The sequence below is a fragment of the Notolabrus celidotus genome, chromosome 1 (genome assembly GCF_009762535.1).
Source record: "Notolabrus celidotus isolate fNotCel1 chromosome 1, fNotCel1.pri, whole genome shotgun sequence".
Classification (NCBI taxonomy): domain Eukaryota; kingdom Metazoa; phylum Chordata; class Actinopteri; order Labriformes; family Labridae; genus Notolabrus; species Notolabrus celidotus.
Genome location: NC_048272.1, coordinates 41898425 through 41925547, shown reverse-complemented (window position 1 = coordinate 41925547; position 27123 = coordinate 41898425). Strand labels below are relative to the sequence as shown.

The window sequence follows — 27123 nt, the reverse complement described above, 5'->3', positions numbered from 1 at the left end:
TGTTGTTGGTCCAGAGGGAAGCCGTCCACCCACAGCCACTGTCCTGCCAGGAAACGAAGGCCTATCCACACCTCCGGGGTCCGGGCTTTTTGGATCAAGTTTTTGGCGAACAGGTTGTTTTTTTCAGAGTGCATGTGTGGAAGGTCGTAGAGATGGTTGAAGTGTGTGTTGTTTGAGGTGGGGTCAGTCTGAAGAGTCCTGCAGTGTTCCAGAGCCTCCTCCCATGTCTTCTCCTCTTCAACCAAGATCAGATTGTCTTCATAGCACACACTTTCATATTGATTTTCACAAAATGTGTCATACCAAAGTCTGTAATATGTAGCACCACACTTCTGGTCTTGCCTATTAGGTTGACCAGTGCCCCAACTTTCAAAGTGGACATCTTCACCATTAGACCATTTCCAGGTTTCAGGATGTTCCTCATCTCTGTGGAGACCAATCCAACATCTTTTCGCACATAGATTTAAAAGTCTGTCAATCTCTCCCTGATTTTCAATGATGGCAAGGTCAGTATGGTTTGCCCTGCAGTATTTTTGGGCCTCATCCCAGGTCATTGGAATCGGCACGTGGACATACCGTCTGTGATGTTCAAAAGCCTGGACCAACAGAGGGAGGATGAAGATGAGGATGATGATGATGATGGAGAGACTGTTCTTCAACATGATTGCCTTCAACTGACTGTATGTCTGCTCTGACGGTCAGCAACAAGCTCCTCACACTGTGTTCTCTGTTTAACATCTCTGGTTAAATACCTAATAAAAAAAGTCTATGTGGGTTGTACCATTTCACTGGGGCACTCATTAAATAACCAATGAAAAGAGTCTGACATTCTCTTTGACAATCCCTCTCTCACTCTCTCACTCTCTCAACCACTCCAACATCAAACTGACCAATTACATCACCCACATTAACATGGGAGGGAACAGTACACCTCACTAACACACACACACACACACACACACACACACACACACACACACACACACACACACACACATACATACACACACGCTCGCACACACACACAACACACACACACGCACGCAAGCACACACACACACACACACATTTATTACTGAAACTGAAATATAGGAAATATTTCAAATATATTTAAAGGATATACAGCAGCCCAACATGTAACTGAGTCAAACATGAACCTAAAAAGACTTTGACTCTGAGGTGAAGTGCAACAACAAGTAGAGAAAGATTCATTCTACTATAGTTAGATAAATGTTCTGACACATATTCCATTAGTGTCATAGCTTTCTTTCCCTCTATTTGTTTAAGTAAATCAGAGAAGCAAGCTAAGGCATCTCTACTCAAATATGAGGTCACTATGTAAAATCAGAGTCACCTTCATTCTTGTCACAAACAGACAGGACACGGAAAGAACTTCCTTACCTCCTGAAATAGTAAAACCTTTAAAAGTCTGGTCTGTCCTGTAACCAGGGGATACGGGCATTGGCTTCACACGCGCAGGTTGTAGAAAGAAATCAAAAAATCCAGTGAACACTGATTCAAAGTTTCTTGGGAGGTTTATTGCAAAAAAGGAAGAAACAACAAATAAACAAAATGAAATCAGTCTTTTTGTATTAGAGTTAATCTGGGGGGAATGTTGGGAGTCTTTTCTCCTGCGGTCAAAGACCGTATGTGCCGTGACTTGTCTCCTTTCCCCTCTGTGCCATGTGCATCAACTTAACTAGGCCTACTAGCGCCCTCACCACCTGTGGAGGGCGCAGACAAAATTAAAAGGCAAAAGATGCAGAAAATGTCCAAACTATTGTAGCGAGGACAGTACATGTGAGTTTTTCAAAATACCAGGAAAAACTTTTATGAAAATGAGGGATTAAAACTCCTTTCTTTAAGGTAACCAGAGACCAGGTCATCCCAAAACAGACCTATCTTAACCCCTGTTTACACTCCGAACCATAAATGATGACACAGGAAGAGCTGTCTTCCTGTCCAGATCTCCTTCTCCCGGTGTTCAACTTTTTCCAGATGTGTGCAATTAAATGCTTTCTTCATCAGAAAAGGACTTATGGACATCGCCAGGAGAAAGGACGATAAAAATGTAACACAATGAATATTTAACAATGTTGGTTTGCTGTGTTATGTGTTTTAAACTGCTCTTAACAAAGATGCACCCAGACATAGATGCACACACAGAGACCCTCACACACACAGACCCCTTCTTATCTTTCTATCTATTCAAGTCGTAAATACCTTTCTCTCTCTCTCACACTCTGAGGGACAAAGTTTTAGACATTTCTAAAATGTATATTAACACATGATTTCATTATTCTGAAGCTAAGATAAAAACTTTCATTTTGAGACTTTGATAAGAATACTGAAATCCCCAGAGTTCTATGATGTACAATGACAAAGTTATGAAACGTGTTTTTATTGGGTTTTCTTCCATGTGGTCAACAGCGCCATCTAGAGGAGAAGACACGGTAGATGTTGTATTGTGTAAACCCTGTGTTAGAAGTTCTGTTAATTATGTTTAACTGAAGTTTAACTTAAGTAACTTAACTTATGAAATCTGCATCCTAAGATAACGCTAATCATTAATGAGAACTCATCTTTGACGTTTAAGGTACGATGTATTTTCCCTGTGTCATAGATTACTTTGAATTGTTTGATTCTGAAGAATTGTGCTTACTTTCACTTATCTTTTAAATCCATGACTTGCTTTAATTGGAGAATATGCATTGGTGATAGGCGTAGTGATATGTTTATATTAATGTGATATTTTGAGAGAAGTTTGCGTGGTTATTATAATACAAATCCTTTATTCAGAGGCTGTGTTAGGAGTTAAAATCCAAAAGGAGGTAACGCCCTGTGAAGCCTATGAAAGTCCAGACGCTCTTCTGCTTGACTCTCTTACCCTGAAGCACACTTGCTTCTTCTTCCAGCTGAACGCTTTTCTTTCTTGGCCCTTCCTTCTTTTAGGCCTCTCCTAAATACTTTAGGCCTCTCCTAAATACTTTAGGCCTCTCCTAAATACTTTAGGCCTCTCCTAAATACTTTTGGCCTCTCCTTAATTTTTCTTTTGTCCTTTGTGGCAAAGTTTATTCTAAAGAAACCTTTTCCCGCTGTGAAACCAAACTCAGCGTTGATAATTTTACTGCAACCAAAGTAACTTCTTTAAGTTTCTTTTATTTGACTAAAGTCTATTTTTCATTTTAAGAACATTTTTTCTTTTTCAATCTTTTACACTAAAGCCACGCACAGCAAAGCAAAGCTTGTCTTTTTGATAAAGACATTATTCTTAGTCTTCTTTTTATATTTTTGACCACGAGTCATCACTCCCACATCTGGAGCAGCAGTCTGTGGACGAGACCACATGACCACGCAACAGAACCAAGCCGTCTAACCCCGGGCCAGCCGATTCAAATCTCCTCTTCACGGCGCCATCTTTCGGTTCTTTGAATGAAAATCTGACTGACAGGAAGACAACACGCCGAGAAACTGGAGCAAACTCCTCTGGACCCATCAGAGACTCGCTGACGGTTCTGGATGACAGTTAGACTGTTCCTGAATTTCTGTGGTCGAAGCTGATTTAGGCTTCATTCTGAAAGTCCCATAGTGTGACTATATTTCCAAATCAGAGATTTAAATTAGTGTCTAAAACTCTGTTTTAAACCACTAAACTAAATCACTATCACCAAATCATATAGTAGTGTCCTACTAGCTATCCTTACTCAAAGGTATATTTGTCTGTTTATCCGTTTGTCTGTTATTCATCTATGTTCATTATCTGCCATAATCAGAATCTATTCATCATTCTATTTACATTAAACTTCATATATTATAAAGGATTTGTCTGTATATTCATTTAGAAGCAGGGTGGGTCAATGTGTTTGTAAAGAATTCATAACTTCAGATTTAAATTGTACGAGACTGATTTTTATTTGGTCAATCATTAGTGTTAAATTTTCATAATTGATCACTGTGATTGATCCCCAGATTTAGACTCTGGGTGGTGCCCCATTGATTTATACAAGGAAAATTATATGAAATAATAACTTCATTAAAATTATTTTTTATTTTATTTTTATTTTTAAATATTATTTCATATTTTAATATCTGAATGACCCATACAAACTGCTACACTACCATAAACTATGCCACAGTTTATGCCATTGATGTTTTTTACTCATTTGAAGAAATGAAGATGGCAGCACCAGGACTGTCTTGCCAGGCATTTTTAAGAATGCTTGATCAGTGAACAGTTCGCTTTGGTCGTGTGAGTATTATTTTGTTATTTAAAAAAATAACATTACTTTTTTGTATTTGTTGGTTCAGCAGTTGTCTTTTTTCAGTGTATGTTCTGACAAATATTGGTTCATGATCTCTCTGTTTTTAAAACAGACTGGGAGGATCTGTGCTGACAGCTTCCAGAAAGCTTTTTTTGAGTGGGAGGCTGTCCGATACGAGGTCGACAACATCTGCAGAGAGGAACCCTTTACCTGTCCTGCATGTACCCCGGGTATGCTTGCAGTTTCTGTGGATGGAAACCGCAAGCACTATTGCTTCAAGAATGCAGCAAGGTATCCATAATATTTGTCTTCTTAAAAATAAAAACTATTTCTTTTCATGAATCAAATAATCTTGACTGTAAGACATGCTTTGTATTTTGTTTTATTCAGATCTGAGGAAAAAGCTATATCTGAGGACGTCTTCATTGCCAGAGATGAAGACGTGACTCAGTTTGTGGACTACATACACAAAACAACCGAACATGTAATTTGCGGACTATGATTTTAAATATATATATGACTACAACATTCTCCTACTTATGTACTTTTTGGATGAGTCTTTGGGTCATTTTAATAGCCCAGTTTTCATATTATTGGTCTCTGGAAGAGGCGTTTGTGGAGGGGAATGGTCAGCAGCAAGAGAGACCTCCCAAAGATCTCCGAGCAAGGTAGACGAGGAGGGACTGGAGCTTGCAGTTTGCCGGCATGGAGTGCTACTTGCTGCTCTCAACATGTACAGGGGCGAGATTTCTGCATATCCTCTATTCCTGCAAGAAAGGCTGGCCAGCAGACAAGCCACATTTTTCTGCATGGATGTAACATGTAAATATTGGCCATACCTGCAAAAAGTAACATAAAGCTGTCCAGAGCTCCAGCCCCTCCTCAACATGAGGCCTTTCCTCTCAGTCTTTCATGCAAAGGCTCATTTGTTGGTTTGCTTATGTGCAGAGGTGTCTCTTTGTGTATTCTTCACCAGGAGAAATAGAGCGGGGCATATCAGGATGGTGCTGGTCTGACTTTAGGAGAGGAGGTAGAGCAGTGTAATGCCTTCCTCTCCAGGATTGCGGTGACCACCAAACATATGTCAAAAGCAGGTAAGATGACACTGTTTAGGGAACAAGGATTACTTCATAAGTTCTATGTTTGCAGGACATGCAGACATGCTGACCCTGATGGCCATGAGATGGAATCAACAAAAGTTTGATAACTTGGCCACAGCACTCTGCCGATATCTGAAGGTAATAGCATCAGTTTTGTTTGTATATGTTTAATAATCTGTCTGTTCTGTTTTTGAATATGTGGGCTAGTCAGAATTTAACCCTTCTAATTGTTCTTCATTGTAAACCAGACTGCCAAATCTCTGGCAACATAATTTCAGGACTTAGAGGTCATGAAAGCCCATCTCACAGTGTCAGAGACCCAAATGGAAGAGTGGGTCAGTGATGTGAGAGAGTGGGCAAAAGGTGAGGAAATTATTAATAGTAATACCTTTTCTAATTTGTAATTCATTTGTTTCTGGTAATTGCACAGTGGAGTGATTTAAATACATTTTTTAGCAAATGGTGATGGTAGATGGACACCCTTTTTTAACAATGACCTGAACAAACTATGGATCTTGTTAGACTGCTTGAAAGCTATCAAGTAATTGATGTTAGATAGCCTCCTCCAACTTAACCCCAAAAAGCAGAAGTCCTCATCATAAGCCACGAGAGTTGTTAATCCAAAACATAATCTTATAATCAGTCCCTCCAGGAAGTTGCGATTTCGCGATCGCAACTATCAACGCAAATTCAACCAATCAGCGTGATTTTTTCGCAGCCTTGCAATTTTATACAATCACCGCAACTTTCCCGCAAATTTGACCAATTACCTTAATCTCAGCCCCTGTACGTCATCGGATTCATCATCAACTGACTTCCTTATAACATAAACACAAGTCCTCACTTGATCGGCACTTTTCAACAACAAAACACGCACAGAGAACGGGTGAAGAGAGGGGACAGCAGGCAGGACAAGTGACCATGACAACGTTGTTATTTATAGATACTAGAGTTAGAGTTTGAACAAGACTTTTATATTTTTTGTTGTTCAGATTTCTCAGGAATTTCGTCGATTCACCAGCAAAGATCTCTTGGAGACCTTCAGAGCATCCCTTGACATGTATGTGCCGCGCCTAGTGAGACTGTACCGGGCTAATGGTGCGTTCACACCAAACGCGAATAGAATCATTCGCGCAAATGAAGTACATGTAAAGTCAATGCAGAGGCCTGAGTAGAGGTCTGGCGGCTCGTTTCGCACGTATTCGGCAACGCGAATGGCACGCATCATTCGCGCAAACGACGCGCATCATTCGCGCAAATGACGCGCATCATTTGCGCGAAAGACGCGCATCATTTGCGCGAACAACGCGTATGAAGCGAATTCATTCGTGCGAACGATTCGCGAGAGTTGAAATAAATGAACTTGAGCGGATGAATCGCGGCGCGATAGCCAATCGGCGTGCAGATCCCCCGGTGACGTGTGTTGTGTGATGTATGGACCAGCGGAGATTCCAACGGGGATTCCCTCATCTGGAATATATGGGACACTTTGATTCTATCATCGTGCAGCTTCCGCAAACTCTGTGACACTACCTGTTCTTATGGGATGAGGAATAAACAGGAGCTCACTGTGAGGACAGAGAGGGAGCAGGATTATGTGGTGAGTTGTGAAAAACTTTGTCTGTCAGCTATCAGCTGTTGTAGTAGTAAGTTATCTCTGCCTACTTTAGTATAACCGGCTTCCCCATTCAATGTCCGCGAGCTCAACCTTGTTACTGCGGTCAAGCCAGCCTCCACTTCAGAAACGAAAGTCAAGCCAGCCTCCACTTCAGAAACGAAAGTCAAGCCAGCCTCCACTGTCTTCTGTTTGATGACAACAGACAGCTGTGGTGTGGGAGCCCCCCTCCCTCTCGCGTATATTCGCGTCTTGGCACTCGCTTACACGCAAATCGAGCGAGTCATTCGCGCGAGTAAAAACAAATCATTCGAGCGTCTAGTGTGATCGTTTGCCTTTGGTGTGAACGCACCATAAGAGGGAAGCTTGTGGTCAGAAAATGGAAGACCTCCTTGATACACTTGATGAACAGGTGAGGAACATGTCCCATAGCACAAAATTGACAATTGCAAGGAAAACAATGTATTTGCATGTAATCCCATCAAACATTTTACACTCAGTGCTTTATCCTTCTCAATACTTTCAATGACTGTGTAGAAACAGTACAGTATGGCACTTTAGTAATTAATCTAGTTTGTTTTTTCCTCAGTCCTCATAAGACATCGGACATTCTGTCTCATGGAAAGACAGCAGCAGAGAGGACTCCCCATCTTTGTCCGGGATGATTCCACAACATTTTCCCTCCAACGTTCAGTAAGTATTGGCACCTGTTGTTTCTGCGGTAACATATGACTCACAATTCTATCTTAACTTTTTTAAATCTCGTTTTTGATTGAATCACCTACAGCTGAATGAAAAGCATGTTACTAAAGTTCGTTTAAATCAGAAAGGTTTTGTCTTTTTTTCTTCCATATCCCATTAGTAAGGCATGTGCTTTGTTTCCACAGGACACTGAACCTAAAGACAGGGCTCTCAGCTGAGTGTCTGTTGCCATCCTCACCATCATTGAAGATGATGATGACGCGCCGAATGTTAAAACTTCAGTAGAAGAACATGCAGTCATTTCAAGCATTTAAGTCCCTTTTGTGAAATCCTGTAAACATCTGTTAATCTGTGAGATGCCAGTTAAAGAGGCTTTTGAAGATGAATGCAGTTTGGATCTTTTTTTTTTCACTGTCAAGAGTGTTATAATATGACAGCATGTTTGATTCTACTTGAGGCCAGATCTCAGTGTTTATATTGACATTTAAATGTCACAAGGAATAAAAAGTGTTCTGCTTAATTTCAGATGTGCTTTTTTGATTTGTTTATAGAAAGCATTCCTTAAATCGCATACTTCTTCATTTAAGTCAAAATTTTGTCTGACATGATTAAGAATTTTAAATTTATTGAACAAGAATATCCATTTTTATTGAAGGTGGAAATTCACAGCTTTAAAGCAAGCTTTTCATTTTTGGGTTCACAAAAATATTGAGTAGTACTAATACCAAATTTTATCCCACTGAATGAGTAATTGTAGGTTTACCCAATTAAAATATCTGCATTGATTGAACATAAAAATAAGTGGCTTTGGAGCAAGAATTTTATTGTTGACCTGACTAGAATATCATAAATGGGTGAACAAGAAAATCCAAGTTGACAGAACTTGTGTCCTAACTTGATAATTTGAGTTATGTCAACAACTTGCATAATAAGTTGAGAAAACTCAATCTTTTCTTTTTAACAGTGTCGGTTTTGCTTTATTCTATCTTGTTCCTTTAAGGGTTGTGTGTTTTGGCAGCAGATGTCTGATCTGCCCAAGTTATTTGGGGGCTGCCATCCATATCGCTTAATCTAATTTAGTATTATTTGGTGTTGGTATTGTTTCGTTGTTTTCTTTCTGAGTGCAAACCCACTAATTCCCTTTTATCCTTTTCAGTTGCTGAGAGCCGACGGTGGTGGTTCCTGGTGTCCTGGTGGTGGTTTCCCCCTTATTGTGTGCCATGTATCCCTGGTCTTTAGTTGGCTCACCGTGTGAGTGAGTGTTATTACCACGAGTGATTGGGGTGTTTTTCTTCCCTGGGATCCCCCTCACCTATTCCTCGATCCATGCACTAGTGGTAAGCCTCAGCTTTTGAATAAGGTTCCCCCTTCCCTGTGTGTGTGTGTGTGGTATTTTTATTGTCATTTTACCATTGTTAAAATAAAAGGATGTATTGTTAAACTTGGAACCATGTCTCTGGCTCTTTAAGAGGTAGAACAAACCTGAGTGTCTTATATTCAAGCTTCCTCTTTCATTAATTCTTTGGGAGAAATTCCCAAGGTGGCGTTGCTGGCTCTAAAATCATTAAGGACAATTTGTACCTTTAACATAACATAAAATCTATCCTATCTCACCCTCGAGTTGCCACAGCTGGCGTTGCCGGCAGGATCTACTCAGAGCAGAGACGTGTGTTCCATTTTTACTTTTAGTAGTGTTTTATACTACTTTTGTATTTTCTTTGTCCAGTCTGAATTAGGCATTAGGCATTAAGGTAACATTAAGAGGCAAAGCAGCGGTTTGCTGAGGGCTGTGAGGTTTCGATGACGCTGTGATTCCCGTTCTCGCGAGACTGGTGTAGATTCAACATGGCGGCGCCCGGTGCCGGTTTTTGAAAACAAACAAATCTCATAAACTGTTATCGTAATATAACTTAACTAAGGAATAACTCTGTGAATCAGGACATGTAAAACCAATAATCGGCAACCCTGGAGCAGCTGGAGGACTTCATAGATAGTTACTACTACCAACAGGCTGCTGAAATGGGTAAGAAAGGGAAACAAGCGGCTTCTGCCCCTTCAGCAAAACGCCAGCGTTCCCCTGATTCCTCACCTAATGTATCTTTCGCCTCCCAATCGGATTCGCCGACCCAAACAGAGGCTCCGTCAAACAACCCTGAGGTTAGTGAAACTTCAATCTCGATTAATAACCATCTCTCCTCGATGGACTCGCACATTGCTCTCGTTGAGTTATTGCATAAAGAATTCCAGGAGCTCAAGACCAGTTTAGAATTCTGTTACGAGCAAATTACTAAACTAAACTCAGAGAACAAACAACTTAAAACTGCCGTCCAAACTCTCTCTGCTGATATGTCAGGTATCCAAAGAGCGAATAAAGAACTGAAAGAGACAGTGTTAGAGCTGCAGGGACGATCTATGCGGGATAATTTAATATTCTCTGGCATTCCCCAAACTGCCGGTAACAATCCTGCAGAGTCTGAAGAGGCATTAAAAAACTTCATGGCCTCCAAATTAAAGATCACTGGTGACAATTCAAAACTAATCACCTTCCACCGCGTCCACCGTCTCGGAGCAGTTAAAAGAGACAACAAACAACCGCGTCCGATCATAGCTAAGTTTGAGCATTATAAACACAGAGAGTTTGTTAAAAAACAAGGTGTACAGCTCAAAGGGACAAACTACGGCATGAACGACCAGTACCCCAAAGAGATCCTGGCTCGGCGTAAAATCCTCTTTCCGATCCGCAAAGAGAACATTGCCAAACAACGGAGAGCCGTGATAGCAGTAGATAAATTATATATCGATGGCCAGCTGTTCTGGGACCACGAACTGACCCCGTGGTTATTCTAAGCTTAACACTCCGGATAGTACCGACAATATATTGATAAATACTCACACCAGTCTCACACGTACCTCCACAACTAATGACCCGACTTTTCCTTTGTTTCTATTATTTATTTATTTATTGTCTTTCTCACAACCTTTGTATCTTGCACCCTCACATTTGTCCGTTCACCCCCCCCCCCTTCTTTTTCTCCCTTTCCCTCTCATTCCTCTATCAACAGACTGCCAGGCTGCCCACAGCTTCACACACAGACTCAAACACACCCCCTCTCGCACACACATGCTCACACACATGCTCACATGCTCACACACACACACACACACACACACACACACACACACACACACACACACACACACACACACACACCCACACACACACCAAGAAGTATCTGGGGACTCTAAAATATTCAACAATGACTAAATTGGTAAGTTGGAATATTTGTGGTATTGGAAATCAGGCTAAAGCAATTCAAATTAAAAACCATCTGAATAAACTACAGGCAGATATCTGCTTGCTTCAGGAAACACATCTTATAGACTCAAGAAATGCAGTTATAAGATCCCCAAATTTCCCACATGCCTTCTGTGCGAATTATAACTCAAGACAGAGAGGAGTTGCAATTCTTATTAATAGTAAATTACAATTCACACACAATACAACCATCTCAGACCCAGAAGGCCGATATGTCATTATTAACATATCCCTCCACAATCACAAGCTAACAATAGCCAGTATATATGGACCAAATCAGGATGACCCAGACTTCTTTCACACATTCTTCTCTCTACTGAACAACTTACCAAGTGCAGACATTATCATTGGTGGTGATTTTAACACCGTTCTCGATTCTCCTCTAGACAGAACAAGCAAGGGAGGGAAACCCAAAACATCTCAAGCAGCAAGGACCCTAAAACAGTATATGGAGGACTACGGCCTCGGAGATAGCTGGAGGATAAACCATCAGTCAGAAAGAAAGTACACCTTTTTCTCACAAGTACACCACACATGAAATTATCAATAAAAAAAACCACCTTCCAGCTAGAAAGACTAAGACTCAATGACTATCAAAATAGCAACAAATCAACTAAATATCTGGCTAATCTAATCAAACAGAACAAAGAAAAAGCAACCATCTCATGTATCAAAGACTCTACAGGTAAACCTCTCCACAACAACAATGAAATTAATGACGTGTTTAAGGAATTCTATAGAAAACTATACACATCTGACCTCAACCCAAGTAAAGACGGAATTAATCAATTGCTTAACCCAATTAAACTTCCACAGCTCGTAGAAGATCAAGCAAATCATTTAGATAGACCCATATCTCCAGAAGAAATTTTTCACGCCATCAATAAAATTCCAAATAATAAAGCTCCTGGTCCTGATGGTTTCCCTATCGAATTCTTCAAGCACTTTTGGGAAACCATATCTCCGCTCTTTATCCGTATGATTACAGAACTCACAACTTCAGCCATAATTCCTTCAACTATGAACACAGCAATGATAACTGTACTTTTAAAACCAGATAAAGACCCAACTAGCCCATCCAGCTACCGCCCTTTATCACTCATTAACACAGACATTAAAATTTTTACTAAAGTACTCGCATCCAGAATTGAAGGTGTTATCCCATCCCTCATCCACCCCGACCAAACAGGTTTTATTAAAGGACGTCAATCATCTGACAACACCAGGAAGCTATTTAACTTAATGCAATTATCACAACAAGAAGACACAGAAAGTGTAATATTATCATTAGATGCTGAGAAAGCTTTTAACAAAGTCAACTGGACATTCTTATTCCTAACTCTAAAAAAATTTGGATTCAAAGAGACATTTATAGGATGGATTAGAGCACTTTACACTTCACCAATGGCCACTGTTTCCACTAATGGGTTCATTTCAAAAAACTTCCCCCTGCACAACGGTACTAGACAAGGATGCCCACTCTCTCCTTCCCTCTTTGCACTATTCATCGAACCACTTGCAGCTTCAATCAGAGAAAATAGAAATATAAGAGGTTTCCAAACATCTACAACAGAACATAAAATAATTCTTTACGCAGATGACATATTACTCCTATTAAAAGACCCCCAATCCTCCCTCCCAAAATGCTTTAATATAATCGCGTCATTTTCAAAAAAATCCGGATACTCGGTCTAAGTCCACAATCTTACCAAACAAATTAGAAGAAAAAAAAAGTAGCAGCACTAGCTTCCAATCACCAACTCAGAACAGGGAATATCAAATACTTGGGCATTAATATCTCCCTCAAACTGTCTGATTTGTTTAATCTAAACTTCTCACCTCTCCTACTAACAGTCGAACAGGACCTACGCCGTTGGTCTAACCTCCCTTTATCACTATTAGAAAGAATATCATCAGTAAAAATGTCCATCCTTCCTCCGGACTTTGAGCTTTACCATCTATCAAGCCAATTGAAATATTTGATACAATGGCACAGGAAATGTAATTCCTCCTGGCTTGATACAGAACAAGCACTCTGTGGGGACCTTCAACTAGCCGACCTTCCATTTATCACACAAAATATAAAACAACACCAGTGTTTCAAAAGTATAACAATAGCAACGACCCTCAAAGCTTGGTGGAAAGCTGTTAAAATCACAAAGTCTCAACAAATTGCCCCATCCCTCCGCTCTCCCATCTGGAAAAACCCTGATTTCTCTTTTAAAAAGAAACCACTCCACTTCCCCAACTGGGTGAAAAAGGGCATCACGCACCTTCAGCACATTACGGAGGAAAACACTCTCATCAGCCTCACCAAACTAGCCCAGAAATTTAGTATCACCCCATCTTTTTAGAATACATACAACTACAAACTATAGTGACACCAATCCTAAATAGCATTGTTAACTCGCCAGATGACCCCATTCCAATTGACAGAATCCTAAATATCTTCAGCAAAAAAAAGAGCATGTCAAAAATATACGCAATCTTAAACCAGTCCGACACCTCTGTGTCATTACCGATATCAAAATGGGAATCAGATCTCTCAATAACAACTAACTGTGACTTCTGGAATCAAATCTGTATATACAACTTCAATAAAAGCATTAGCAAAAACTTACAACTTATCCAGTATCTAGGATTTATTTAAAGAAAAGGTGTCCTCAGGCCTCCTCGCCTTTTTCAGTAAAGTGTGGAAATCGTGCCTTTTCGTACGCCATGCGTCCCTCGTTGCCACCAGTGACTCCAAAATCACCACAAACCTTGTACATGCACGCATGATGAACATACAGCCAGCTCAGCTTTGTGGCTCAAAGGATTTCTGAAATTTCACTGATAAAAACTCAAAAAGGCGACTTTTCAAAACTTTTTGATGAACTTTCACACTTGGCAAGGTAGCACCTGTCTGAAAATCACAACATGCATTCTAACTATGGTCCTAGTGAATACTGTATGAGCTCAGCCCTCTATCTTAAAGCTTGTGGGATTTATTAAGCAAAATGTGTCCTCGGGCCTAATCGCCTTTTTCACAAAGTCACCTTTTCGTACGCCACATAGCCCTGGTTGTCACCAGTGACTCCAAAATCACCACAAACCCTGTACACATGGTCATGATTAACATACACTCAGCTCAGCCTTGTAGTTCAAAGCATTTCTGAAATTTTGATGAAAAACAGAGAAAAAGGTGAGTTTTTACCATTTTTTTCAGTGACCTTTAACACTTAGGAAGGTAGCACCTGTCTGAAAAACACACCACACATTGCACTTATAGTAATGATGAATACTGTGCAAGCTCAGCCCTCTATCTTAAAGCATCTAGGATTTATTCAAGAAAAGGTATCCTCAGGCCTCCTCGCCTTTTTCGGTAAAGTTTGGAAATCGTGCCTTTTCGTACGCCACGCGGCCCTCGTTGCCACCAGTGACCCCAAAATCACCTAAAACCTTGTACTTGCACCCATGATGAACATACAGCCAGCTCAGCCTCCTAGCTCAAAGGATTTCTGAAATTTCCTTGAAAATATCTCAAAAAGGCGACTTTTAACCACCTTTTGGTGGATTTTCACACCTGGGAAGGTAGCACCTGTCTGAAAATCACAACATGCATTCTAACTATGGTCCTAGTGAATACTGTACGAGCTCAGCCCTCTATCTTAAAGCTTGTGGGATTTATTAAGCAAAATGTGTCCTCGGGCCTAATCGCCTTTTTCACAAAGTCACCTTTTCGTACGCCACATAGCCCTGGTTGTCACCAGTGACTCCAAAATCACCACAAACCCTGTACACATGGTCATGATTAACATACACTCAGCTCAGCCTTGTAGTTCAAAGCATTTCTGAAATTTTGATGAAAAACAGAGAAAAAGGTGAGTTTTTACCATTTTTTTCAGTGACCTTTAACACTTAGGAAGGTAGCACCTGTCTGAAAAACACACCACACATTGCACTTATAGTAATGATGAATACTGTGCAAGCTCAGCCCTCTATCTTAAAGCATCTAGGATTTATTCAAGAAAAGGTATCCTCAGGCCTCCTCGCCTTTTTCGGTAAAGTTTGGAAATCGTGCCTTTTCGTACGCCACGCGGCCCTCGTTGCCACCAGTGACCCCAAAATCACCACAAACCTTGTACTTGCACCCATGATGAACATACAGCCAGCTCAGCCTCCTAGCTCAAAGGATTTCTGAAATTTCCTTGAAAATATCTCAAAAAGGCGACTTTTAACCACCTTTTGGTGGATTTTCACACCTGGGAAGGTAGCACCTGTCTGAAAATCACAACATGCATTCTAACTATGGTCCTAGTGAATACTCTACGAGCTCAGCCCTCTATCTTAAAGCCTGTGGGATTTATTAAGCAAAATGTGTCCTCGGGCCTAATCTCCTTTTTCACAAAGTCACCTTTTTGTACGCCACGCAGCCCTGGTTGTCACCAGTGACCCCAAAATCACCACAAACCTTGTAGATGCACTCATGATGAACATACAGCCAGCTCAGCTTTGTGGCTCAAAGAATTTCTGAAATTTCACTGATAAAAACTCAAAAAGGCGACTTTTCAAAACTTTTTGATGAACTTTCACACTTGGCAAGGTAGCACCTGTCTGAAAAACACAACATGCATTCTAACTATGGTCCTAGTGAATACTGTATGAGCTCAGCCCTCTATCTTAAAGCCTGTGGGATTTATTAAGCAAAATGTGTCCTCGGGCCTAATCGCCTTTTTCACAAAGTCACCTTTTCGTACGCCACGCAGCCCTGGTTGTCACCAGTGACCCCAAAATCACCACAAACCTTGTAGATGCACTCATGATGAACATACAGCCAGCTCAGCTTTGTGGCTCAAAGAATTTCTGAAATTTCACTGATAAAAACTCAAAAAGGCGACTTTTCAAAACTTTTTGATGAACTTTCACACTTGGCAAGGTAGCACCTGTCTGAAAAACACAACATGCATTCTAACTATGGTCCTAGTGAATACTGTATGAGCTCAGCCCTCTATCTTAAAGCCTGTGGGATTTATTAAGCAAAATGTGTCCTCGGGCCTAATCGCCTTTTTCACAAAGTCACCTTTTCGTACGCCACGCAGCCCTGGTTGTCACCAGTAACCCCAAAATCACCACAAACCTTGTACACATGGTCATGATTAACATACAGTCAGCTCAGACTCCTAGTTCAAAGCATTTCTGAAATTTTGATGAAAAACACAGAAAAAGGTGAGTTTTTACCATTTTTTCAGTGACCTTTGACACTTAGGAAGGTAGCACCTGTCTGTAAATCACACCACACATTGCACCTATGGTCCTTGTGAATACTGTGCAAGCTCAGCCCTCTATCTTAAAGCATCTAGGATTTATTCAAGAAAAGGTGTCCTCAGGCCTCCTCGCCTTTTTCGGTAAAGTGTGGAAATCGTGCCTTTTCGTACGCCACGCGGCCCTCGTTGCCACCAGTGACTCCAAAATCACCACAAACCTTGTACTTGCACCCATGATGAATATACAGCCAGCTCAGCCTCCTAGCTCAAAGGATTTCTGAAATTTCCTTGAAAATATCTCAAAAAGGCGACTTTTAACCACCTTTTGGTGGATTTTCACACCTGGGAAGGTAGCACCTGTCTGAAAATCACACCACACACTCTACCTATGGTCCTTGTGAATACTGTATGAGCTCAGCCCTCTATCTTAAAGCTTGTGGGATTTATTACACAAAAGGTGTCGTCAGGCCTAATTGCCTTTTTCACAAAGTCACCTTTTCGTACGCCACACGGCCCTGGTTGTCACCAGTGACCCCAAAATCACCACAAACCTTGTACACATGGTCATGATTAACATACAGCCAGCTCAGACTTGTAGTTCAAAGCATTTCTGAAATTTTGATGAAAAACACAGAAAAAGTTGAGTTTTTACCATTTTTTCAGTGACCTTTGACACTTAGGAAGTAGCACCTGTCTGAAAATCACAACATGCATTCTAACTATGGTCCTAGTGAATACTATACGAGCTCAGCCCTCTATCTTAAAGCTTGTGGGATTTATTAAACAAAAGGTGTCGTCAGGCCTAATCGCCTTTTTCACAAAGTCACCTTTTCGTACACCACGCGGCCCTGGTTGTCACCAGTGACCCCAAAATCACCACAAACCTTGTAGATGCACTCATGATGAACACACAGCCAGCTCAGACTCCTAGTTCAAATCATTTCTGAAATTTTGATGAAAAACAATGAAAAGGGTGAGTTTTTACCATTTTTTCAGTGACCTTTGAAACTTAGAAAGGTAGCATCTGTCTGCAAATCACATCACACATTGCACCTATGGTCCTTGTGAATACTGTGCAAGCTCAGCCCTCTATCTTAAAGCATCTAGGATTTATTCAAGAAAGGTGTCCTCAGGCCTCCTCGCCTTTTTCGGTAAAGTGTGGAAATCGTGCCTTTTCGTACACCACGCGGCCCTCGTTGCCACCAGTGACTCCAAAATCACCACAAACCTTGTACTTGCACCCATGATGAACATACAGCCAGCTCAGCCTCCTAGCTCAAAGGATTTCTGAAATTTCCTTGAAAATATCTCAAAAAGGCGACTTTTAACCACCTTTTGGTGGATTTTCACACCTGGGAAGGTAGCACCTGTCTGAAAATCACACCACACACTCTACCTATGGTCCTTGTGTATACTGTATGAGCTCAGTCCTCTACCTTAAAGCATCTAGGATTTATTTAAAGAAAAGGTGTCCTCAGGCCTCCTCGCCTTTTTCACAAAGTCACCTTTTTGTATGCCACGCAGCCCTGGTTGTCCCCAGTGACCCCAAAATCACCACAAACCTTGTACACATGGTCATCATTAACATACAGTCATCTCAGACTCCTAGTTCAAAGCATTTCTGAAATTTTGATGAAAAACACAGAAAAAGGTGAGTTTTTACCATTTTTTCAGTGACCTTTGACACTTAGGAAGGTAGCACCTGTCTGAAAAACACACCACACATTGCACTTATAGTAATGATGAATACTGTGCAAGCTCAGCCCTCTATCTTAAAGCATCTTGGATTTATTCAAGAAAAGGTGTCCTCAGGCCTCCTCGCCTTTTTCGGTAAAGTGTGGAAATCGTGCCTTTTCATACGCCATGCGTCCCTCGTGTCCACCAGTGACTCCAAAATCACCACAAACCTTGTACATGCACCCATGATGAATATACAGCCAGCTCAGCTTCGTAGCTCAAAGGATTTCTGAAATTTCACTGATAAAAACTCAAAAAGGCGACTTTTCAAAACTTTTTGATGAACTTTCACACTTGGCAAGGTAGCACCTGTCTGAAAATCACAACATGCATTCTAACCATGGTCCTAGTGAATACTGTACGAGCTCAGCCCTCTATCTTAAAGCCTGTGGGATTAATTAAGCAAAATGTGTCCTCGGGCCTAATCGCCTTTTTCACAAAGTCACCTTTTCGTACGCCACGCAGCCCTGGTTGTCAACAGTGACTCCAAAATCACCACAAACCTTGTACACATGGTCATGATTATCATACAGTCAGCTCAGCCTTGTAGTTCAAAGCATTTCTGAAATTTAAATGAAAAACACAGAAAAAGGTGAGTTTTTACCATTTTTTTCAGTGACCTTTGACACTTAGGAAGGTAGCACCTGTCTAAAAAACACACCACACATTGCACTTATAGTAATGATGAATACTGTGCAAGCTCAGCCCTCTATCTTAAAGCATCTAGGATTTATTCAAGAAAAGGTGTCCTCAGGCCTCCTCGCCTTTTTCGGTAAAGTGTGGAAATCGTGCCTTTTCGTACGCCACGCGGCCCTCGTTGCCACCAGTGACTCCAAAATCACCACAAACCTTGTACTTGCACCCATGATGAATATACAGCCAGCTCAGCCTCCTAGCTCAAAGGATTTCTGAAATTTCCTTGAAAATATCTCAAAAAGGCGACTTTTAACCACCTTTTGGTGGATTTTCACACCTGGGAAGGTAGCATCTGTCTGAAAATCACACCACACACTCTACCTATGGTCCTTGTGAATACTGTGTGAGCTCAGCCCTCTATCTTAAAGTTTGTGGGATTTATTAAACAAAAGTTGTCGTCAGGCCTAATCCCCTTTTTCAGTCACCTTTTCGTACGCCACGCGGCCCTGGTTGTCACCAGTGACCCCAAAATCACCACAAACCTTGTAGATCCACTCATGATGAATATACAGCCAGCTCAGACTCCTAGTTCAAAGCATTTCTGAAATTTGGATGAAAAACAGAAAAAGGTGAGTTTTTACCATTTTTTCAGTGACCTTTGACACTTAGGAAGGTAGCACCTATCTGAAAAACACACCACACATTGCACTTATAGTAATGATGAATACTGTGCAAGCTCAGCCCTCTATCTTAAAGCATCTAGGATTTATTTAAAGAAAAGGTGTCCTCAGGCCTCCTCGCCTTTTTCAATAAAGTGTGGAAATCGTGCCTTTTCGTACGCCATGCGTCCCTCGTTGCCACCAGTGACTCCAAAATCACCACAAACCTTGTACATGCACCCATGATGAATATAAAGCCAGCTCAGCTTTGTGGCTCAAAGGATTTCTGAAATTTCACTGATAAAAACTCAAAAAGGCGACTTTTCAAAACTTTTTGATGAACTTTCACACTTGGCAAGGTGGCACCTGTCTGAAAATCCCAGGTCACAGATGACGCTGTGGAGACAGATGACGCTGTGATTCCCGTTCTCGCGAGACTGGTGTAGATTCAACATGGCGGCGCCCGGTGCCGGTTTTTGAAAACAAACAAATCTCATACACCGTTATCGTAATATAACTTAACTAAAGAATAACTCTGTGAATCAGGACACGTAAAACCAATACTCGACAACCCTGGAGCAGCTGGAGGACTTCATAGATAGTTATTATTACCAACAGGCTGCTGAAATGGGTAAGAAAGGGAAACAAGCGGCTTCTGCCCCTTCTGCAAAACGCCAGCGATCCCCTGATTCCTCACCTAATGTATCTTTCGCCTCCCAATCGGATTCGCCGACCCAAACAGAGGCTCCGTCAAACAACCCCGAGGTTAGTGAAACTTTAATCTCGATTAATAACCATCTCTCCTCGATGGACTCGCACATTGCTCTCGTTGAGTTAATGCATAAAGAATTCCAGGAGCTCAAGACCAGTTTAGAATTCTGTTACGAGCAAATTACTAAACTAAACTCGGAGAATAAACAACTTAAAACTGCCGTCCAAACTCTCTCTGCCGATATGTCAGGTATCCAAAGAGCGAATAAAGAACTGAAAGAGACAGTGTTAGAGCTGCAGGGACGATCTATGCGGGATAATTTAATATTCTCTGGCATTCCTGAAACTGCCGGTAACAATCCCGCGGAGTCTGAAGAGGCATTAAAAAACTTCATGGCCTCCAAATTAAAGATCACTGGTGACAATTCAAAACTAATCACCTTCCACCGCGTCCACCGTCTCGGAGCAGTTAAAAGAGACAACAAACAACCGCGTCCGATCATAGCTAAGTTTGAGCATTATAAACACAAAGAGTTTGTTAAAAAACAAGGGGTACAGCTCAAAGGGACAAACTACGGCATGAACGACCAGTACCCCAAAGAGATCCTGGCTCGGCGTAAAATCCTCTTTCCGATCCGCAAAGAGAACATTGCCAAACAACGGAGAGCCGTGATAGCAGTAGATAAATTATATATCGATGGCCAGCTGTTCCGGGACCACGAACTGACCCCGTGGTTATTCTAAGCTTAACACTCCGGATAGTACCGACAATATATTGATAAATACTCACACCAGTCTCACACGTACCTCCACAACTAATGACCCGACTTTTCCTTTGTTTCTATTATTTATTTATTTATTGTCTTTCTCACAACCTTTGTATCTTGCAAACTGAACAACTTACCAAGTGCAGACATTATCATTGGTGGTGATTTCATGGTTAATCATCTGACAACACCAGGAAGCTATTTAACTTAATGAAATTATCCCAACAAAAAGACACAGAGAGTGTAATATTATCATTAGATGCTGAGAAAGCTTTTAACAAAGTCAACTGGACATTCTTATTCCTAACTCTAAAAAAATTTGGATTCAAAGAGACATTTATAGGATGGATTAGAGCACTTTACACTTCACCAATGGCCACTGTTTCCACTAATGGGTTAATTTCAAAAAACTTCCCCCTGCACAACGGTACTAGACAAGGATGCCCACTCTCTCCTTCCCTCTTTGAAGCTGCAAGTGGTTCAATGAATAGTGCAATCAGAGAAAATAGAAATATAAGAGGTTTCCAAACATCTGCAATAGAACATAAAACAATTCTTTACGCAGATGACATATTACTCCTATTAAAAGACCCCCAATCCTCCCTCCCAAAATGCTTTAATATAATCGCATCATTTTTCAAAAAAATCTGGATACTCTGTTAACTGGTCTAAGTCCACAATCTTACCAAACAAATTAGAAGAAAAAAAAGTAGCAGCACTAGCTTCCGATCACCAACTCAGAACAGGGAATATCAAATACTTGGGCATTAATATCTCCCCCAAACTGTCTGATTTGTTTAATCTAAACTTCTTACCTCTCCTACTAACAGCAGAGGAAGGGTCCATTCAATGGCCTGCCTTTCCCTTCTGGTCTCCCCGGTCGGCTTTGGCCCTCCTCTGGCCGGCTGCGCCTACTGTACTAGGAGGAGAAAGAGCCGGTGATACAGAGGCAGGAGCAGCAGGGGGAGGAAGAGCTCCTGCAGCACATGCCTCAAAGGAGGAGGAGAGCTGGAGTGAGGTGAATGAAATGGTTTTGGTACAATTGTTGCACATACTTCATGATAACAATGTTGTATGTTTTTTGTTTCAGGAGGGCGGCCAGAGCGGGGGCCTAAGGGAGGCCATTGAAAATGTCATGGCCGAGCAAACACTTAAGGGCCAAGTAACCGAGTACGCAGAACACAAGAATGATGGAGACTCAATCCAAACTTGTCTTTTCACAGTTACCCCGCTGTCCTCCAGAGTTCGACCATCATTTTATACCTGGGCCACGCCAAATCCTTCATGGAGTATTTCAGGGACACCCCTCTGCGCTACTGCTGACTGGGAGGAAAAGATCCAACCTCATCTTCAGGGATTTAAAAAAGCTTTATAAAGATGTCAGCAGGACCACCAGACCCTCAGACAGCAGTAAAAACAGGGCAGGCTGGTGGCCAAAGAGTCCCTGGCTTCCTGCCAGAGACTGGCCAGGGCGAAAATCTCCTCACTCTTCGGTAAGGATGTGTTTGGAGGCAATCCCACGTACATCCATCACTGTGCTGATTTGACGACTAAGAGGCTCTCTCTCTCTCTCTGTCCCGTTCAGATGACCTCGAAAAGGCCCCGCCAAAGGACCTGAAGACAAGATACCGCTTCTATGGGTACTTGGCGGCCTACCTCCTCAATTTCTACGGTCACAGGACCGGAGTCCTCCCAAGTATGAGGGTGAAGGAGGCCCTGGGCGACGATTAGGCGGGCAACCTCATAAACGTGAGTCGATGTGTAACATCATCGTAATGTGACTGTTTTCCCTCTGGTGTAAAATGGGCTTTTTATGACAGTGAGGGTTCAGTCCATTCATTTTCCTGTCTGTTCTGTCGTCTCCTGGTTTAGGTGATGGCTCCACTTAAGGAAGAGGGCTGTTGCCCTCAACCACTACTTTTTCGACACCCTGGGCCGGGGGCAGGCCATGGTCTGGTATTTTCGGAGGGCGTGGGCCGAGATGGGCCTGCCAGGAGCCCCCAGCCTCCTGGACATGAGGACCGCAGTCGCCACCTACGTGAGTATCGCAAACACCTGGAACTTGTTTTTTTTTTTTTTATTTATTATTATTATTTGTTTATATATGCAACAGTGCAAAGACACAACAGTGCTCGACATCAAACACAACACAAAAGAAAAACAAACCGTAGAACTTGAGAGCAACAACCAAACAAAGCCATCAAGTATAGACCACAGTACACAAAAACAAAACAAACAAACAAGAGACTAGAAAAGAAAAAAAGGAAAAAAAAAAAAAGGTTAGAAAAGAAGGGTTGGACTATAAATGAAGATCACCAAACAAAACACACACAAAACAAATAAAGAAAATAAAAAAAATAAACAAAAACAAAACAGAACAAAACAAGAGAATAGACTGTTATGGAGGGGATTGTCAAGAAAGAGAAAAGAGAATAACACAATAGAAAGAGAAGATAAAGACTAGAAGAGAAAAAATGCTTGCTTTTGAGAAGGAGAAGAGAGGTTTTAGAGGAGGGATTATGAATGTGTGTGTGCAGTTATATGAGTGTTGATGTTTATGTGCATGTTGTAGTTTGATGGGTATTTACAGGGTATTTATAAGTGGACTCTAGAAAGCTTGTAGTGTGCCACTGCGGATGATGAGAGGGCATGGTTGAGGGAGAAGCTGTAGGTACCAGCAGACTGGTATTGGCCAGGCCCGGCTCTGCAAAGGCAGCCCCCAGACCCTTGGGAGGGGACTTGCGAATTGCAGAGCCATGCAAGTTTCAGGTGCATACATTTTGGGGGGGCCACCAGACCCAAGGGAGGAAGCCCCCCCTCATGTGAAGCACGCAATGATGATACAATGATTGAGGGTGATGAAACAGCTGTTCTGTAAGACAGGTAGGGGTGGCAGAGGAGGTCCCAGTTTTATGCGGTGATCAGCGAGTCCTTTTATGTTTGTGTATGTATGTGTGTTTGTGTGTTTGTGTGTTTGTGTGTTTGTGTGCCTGTGTGCCTGTGTGTCTGTGCATTTGTGTATTTCTGTTTGGGGTGCAGTTATGTCCTAAAGATGAAGAGAGGGGATGGAAAGCAGATAGGAGAGCATGAAAGACGAAATCAGAGAAGTAATAGTATAAACAAAACAAAAACAAAAACGAAACAAAAAAACAACAAAAAAGAAACAAACAAACAAAAAAAGGGATGTTGTAGTTGAAGGAGTTAAACTTAAGATTAAATAACTAAAGTTACTAAGTTATTGATGAGGGCAGATAAACTAATAATGCAGACAAGCAGATAAAATAAAATAACAAAGGAGAGAAAAAAAAAATAAAAGTATCATTATTGGTAAAAAAGAGAGAGGAAAAAAAAGGGAGAAGTATTGAAGAGTCACTAATGTAAGTGATTAAGTAATAGATAAAGGAACACAAACAAATACAATCAAACCAACAAAATAAATAAATAAAATAAAATGTAAAAGATGTTGGGTAGAACTATTGAAAAATGAAGGCTAGATAACTAAAGTTACTGTGTATATAGTTAGAAATAAATAAACAAATAATATATTTTTTTAAATAATTATAAGTAAGTAGTAAGTAATAATAATAATAATAATAATAATTATCATCACAACCATTATCAGTACAACAACTAATTCTAATGAGAAATAATAATAATGATAATAATAATAATGATAATAATAATAATAATAATAATGAATATAATAATAATAATAAATAAAAATAGTGAAAAAGAAAATGATAAACAAAAACAAAACAAAACATATATACTAGATCATTTTGGAAACCACATAATTAAGGACGTGTGAACAGATATAGTGTTGATGTTGTGGGTAATCAAATTCAGAGGAGACAAACCATAACAAATAAAACAGAGTCAATTCAAAATAAAGGTAACTAAAAAAGCAAACAGGCAAATATATTTATGTAAGAATAATGATGATAATAACCACCATAAAAAAAAACAACAACAAGAAAAACAAACAGACAAACAAGAAACAGCAACTTAATAATTTTAAGAAAATTCATGATAATAATGATAAAGGAAATTGTGTATTGATGTTGGAGATTAAAGCATAATGGTAATGAAAATAATAGTTACAATACTAATCATTTTAATCATACTTAAAAAAAATAAAAACAAAATGGTAAGAGGAGGTAGAAGAAGGCAGTAGCAATTAGACGATTGATGATATTAAGACTGTATTATAATGGTAATATATTATGAGGGTTCATAATTAAATTGACTACTAAGTTAAACATTTTTATTTTCTTTCCTCCTTTATTGGTTTATTCAGTTAAACTGTATGACTGGTGATAAGAAATGTATGTAGAAGATAAGTAAACTGATTTGGAAAAAAAAAAAATAATAATAATAATAATAATAATAATAATAATAATGATAATAACAATAACCAGAGTTGCAATAATCATCATAAAAAATAAAAGATTAAGAAACAAAACAAATAAAGGGAAGTAGGGAATTGGCACAGAGAAGTTAATCAAACAGAGACAGAATGGCACATAGAAGAATGTATCAAACACAGAAGCTGGAATAGGAATTCCATTTAGGGTTTTTACCACTGAGATATTTGAAAAAGTAAAATGAAGAAGGAAAAGAAAGAATTTGGGGAGGATGGATGGCTGATTACTGCTTTTTTGTTGTTGAGGTATGGGTGTCCTGGTTGAGGTGTGAGATGTTTTTGTGTGTATGGTATGGGTGGTATGATTGGTGCACAGGCAGGATGAGCTTTTTTTAAAAATGGGATTGTTAATGATTGGGTCCCAGATAATGTTAAAGTCGGAGTATTGGTTTTTGAGTGAGGCTGTCAGTTTTTCCATTGCTATGTATTCTGTGAGTAAGTTTATCCAGAGTGAAATGTTGATTTTTTGTCTTGATTTCCAGTTCATTAGAATGGTTTTCTTGGCGATGGTGAGGACTGTAAGGAGTATTCTGGTGGGTATGATGTTGAGGTTAATGTTGGTTAAGTCTCCCAGTAGACAGAGTGTGGGCGAGAGTGGGATGTGGCAACTTAAAAGAAGGCAAAGGTGATCAGTGATTTCTTTCCAGAATTCTTTTATTGGAGTTCAGCCCCAAGTTGCATGCATGTAGGTGTCAACAGTGTTTTGTGTGCAGTATGGACAGATGTTGGAAGTAGTGAAGCCCATTTTAAACATCCTTTCCCCCTGTGTAGTGTACTCTGTGAATGATTTTGTATTGTATTAGCTGCATATTAGTGTTGATAGACGTGGAGAAAATATTTTTGCAGATTTGGGTCCAGAAGTCGGCTTTGGGAGTGATCTGAAGGTCTTGTTCCTATTTTGTTGACGGGATGGATATAGATTGGTCGGAGTATGAGATGATTTTATAAATTTAAAATAGAAGTTTTTTCCTTGTTTTGATATTAATTAGATCTGAAGATAATGATAATTGTAAGTTAGTTGAGTTGATATTGATATGAGTTTTTATTGCAGATCGAATTTGGAGGAGTTCTAGAAAATGGTTCTCCCCAATGCCGAACTTCTGGACCAAATGAGAGAATGGGGCCAGACTGTTGTTGTGAAAAATGTGCTCGAGGTGCGTGATACCCTTAGTGGCCCATGATACCCTTAGTGGCCCATGATGAGAAGTAGAGTGGCTGTTTGTTCATTTTGAAGTCAGGGTTGTTCCAGATGGGAGTATGTTTGGTGGGAAAGAATGTGGAGTTAGTAGTTTGGTGTCATTTCCACCAGGCTGTCAGAGTAGTTCCTATGGTGGGATTTTTAAAGCAGGAGTGAAGTTTGATGGAAGGTGACATGAAAGGAAGGTCCGAGATGAGAATTTCTTTACAAAGTGTTTGTTCTATATCTATCCAGGAGTAGTCAGATTCAGTTGGATGGGTCCATTTGTAAACGTATTGAAGTTGTTGGGCGGTGAAGTACTGGGGAAAGTTAGGTGCTTGTAGACTTCCTTGGGTTTTGGGTTTTTGTAGGGTGGTTCATTTAATTCTTGGTGTCTTGTTTTTCCAGAAGAATTTTGAAATGATGGAGTCCAGGGATTTGAACCAGGAGGGTGGGGGTATTATTAGGGATCATTGAGAAAAGGTAGTTAATCTTGGGTAGAATGGTCATTTTTATTGCAGCTATCCTGCCAGCTAGTGATAATGGGAGAGTCATCCATCGTTTGAGATCATCTTCTATTGTTGTTAGGAGGGGGTTGAAGTTGAGACTGACTAACTCTGACAGCCTGGGGGATATATTGATTCCTAAGTAAGTGATGTTAGCAGTGCGAAGGGAGTGAGGTGGAGTTTGGGCTGTCACCTCCCACCTACTGGAGCTGAGGGAGAGTAAAGTGGATTTAGACCAGTTGGTAGAGTAGTCAGAGATTTTAGAG

The 27123-nt window shown here is 40.5% G+C and overlaps 1 protein-coding gene and 1 long non-coding RNA gene across 3 annotated transcripts in view; one reads left to right on the top strand and one right to left on the bottom strand.

The window, feature by feature from the left end:
- The window catches only part of LOC117821670, a 393061-nt gene that overhangs the window by 45477 nt on the left and 320461 nt on the right, over positions 1-27123 (bottom strand). The window lies entirely within an intron of this gene.
- LOC117822543 lies at positions 4867-8246 on the top strand. Of its 2 annotated transcripts, XR_004633207.1 has the most exons (4): positions 4867-5500; positions 5611-5725; positions 7567-7670; positions 7865-8246. It is a non-coding gene; the product is annotated as an uncharacterized LOC117822543 (long non-coding RNA). The 2 variants fall into 2 exon arrangements; XR_004633206.1 differs by lacking the exons at positions 4867-5500; positions 5611-5725 and adding an exon at positions 7174-7389.